This window comes from Mustela lutreola, chromosome 1, assembly GCF_030435805.1.
Source record: "Mustela lutreola isolate mMusLut2 chromosome 1, mMusLut2.pri, whole genome shotgun sequence".
In the NCBI taxonomy this organism is placed as follows: Eukaryota; Metazoa; Chordata; class Mammalia; order Carnivora; family Mustelidae; genus Mustela; species Mustela lutreola.
The window spans coordinates 4,195,953-4,197,994 of record NC_081290.1 but is presented as its reverse complement, the minus strand read 5'-3'; positions in this window follow the sequence as shown (position 1 = coordinate 4,197,994).

The window sequence follows — 2,042 nt, the reverse complement described above, 5'->3', positions numbered from 1 at the left end:
GAAGCTGTCATGTGATCTTGCTTGCTGTCTCGCTGTCTTCTGATCTCCTTGGCAAACTCTTTTAGTATCTTGAAACAGAACTCTAATGGTTGCCTACCGACACCTATTTCCATTTAATCCATAAATAACATCTTTCTAAGGTAGCTGCGCTGTGAAGGAACCAGAGTCCTATCCCCACCACCTGATCATGATTAGTTCAGAAACTCTGTGTGCGGCTTTCCCCAAGGGACTGTTATTGGTCTGGGGTGTACCTAACCCAAGATCAGATCGGTTTCTCTTCTTCTGCACATATAGAAGAACATTTTGTAGTCCAAAGACGGACTACTGACAGCCATCTTCAAGCAAAGAGAAAAATAACAGGATAAAGCCATTCCCAAGGACAAGAAAGCGGAGGGATGCAAAGACTTCAAATCTTCGATGACATCACTGAGTCAATAAATCAGCCGGATTTGGGTCCTGCCCTACCTCTGGACTCTTTGTTATATGAGAAAATAAATGTTGTTATCATTGAAGCCATTTCAAGTGAGGATTTCTGTAATTGTAGCCAAAAGCATCTTAACATTCATCTGGATGTAACTTAAAAAGAAGAAATGCCTTAAACTCACTTAAATTACATGATTAATTCCCCATAGTTTCTTCAACCTTCTTGAATCTTGGCCTTACTTCCCTCTTTCTAATACTGGTTCTAGAGCTCTACATTCAAATGTCACAGAGCTGTACAAACTAGTCCCAGCACTATTTGGCTTTTAAACTTTCCAGGAGAGAGAGAGAGAATTCATGTCAGAACTTCTTCCCATTCTCAAGAGTTAGAAGGGAATCAAGATTAATTTTAACTTACCCAGTACAGCAAGCAAGTCAGATTTATTATTATTATTACTAAAATAACATATACATCTGAGAGAGTTCTAGAATAGAATCCCCAAATGGTAAGACTATACAAATTGGATGAGGGGGAAAAAGTTAATTTGTCATCTAGTATGTGAATGTTTTACTGTCATTAGGGGAAAAAAAAAGTCTTACTGCCTGTATATACAACCTGTATTCTTTTCTCGCTCTTCCCAGGAAAATCGAGAATAGTTTCTGTAGCTACAACAACATTGTATCTGTTAGTTCCTAAAAGTTTGATAGGACAGCAACAGGAATCATTTCCAAATGATCTAGCAATTAGAAGAAAATCGCCACTTTATCTCTCTTCCAGAGGTGGCTTTTCAGATACTGAAATTAGAAGGCTTTTTAAGAAAGATGCTATAAAAAAGACAAATTGACACTTTGTTGATGATTTATTGTCTTTCCTGAATTTTTGCCAACATGAGTCACTGTTACGGTGGTTTTCAAAGCGATCAGGGAAAAAAAAAAAACCACGAAAACTAAAGAACTGTAAAGTTACAAACTGATCAAGTGAATTAAAACTTAGGAAAGAGAAAGTTCAAATGATTCTTCTGGGTCAGGCATATAAACCTAAATTAAAGTATTTCATGTGGACAAATTTAGTACACAATTAAGGATATGTATGTTTTGGATTATTTGCACATGTCAGCATTAAAAGATTCTATATCTTACAGTCTTCTTTCAACTGAAATGATAATAGCACATTCAGAAACTGGCTTGCAGACCCACTTTCTCTGTCTTCACAGCAAGAGGCCACTGTGGTGAGATTAGGCTCTTCCCCACCTCCCCGTGTCAGTTAAACTTCCTCAGTTTCTCTCCATCCAGTCAACGTTTTACTTCCTCTAGAGTAACACCCATCACTATCTGAAACATTCTGATCTGACGTCTAATTCCACCACAGTGTAAGCTGGACAAGAGCCACTGTCTACCTCAGCTAGGTGATTTGCTGCCGGATTCCTAGCAAGACACCTAGAACGTTCTGTCCCCTTTAAGGGTTCAGTAACTATCTGTTGAGTACATACACGGATGAGCAAATCAATAAATCTCGGTAAAATGTGTTTCATTTACAAAGGAAAAGGCAAGACTCTATATACCAGATTCCAATTCAACCTATTAGGAAAGTTTTCACGGAGAAGCATTAATGATGTGACATT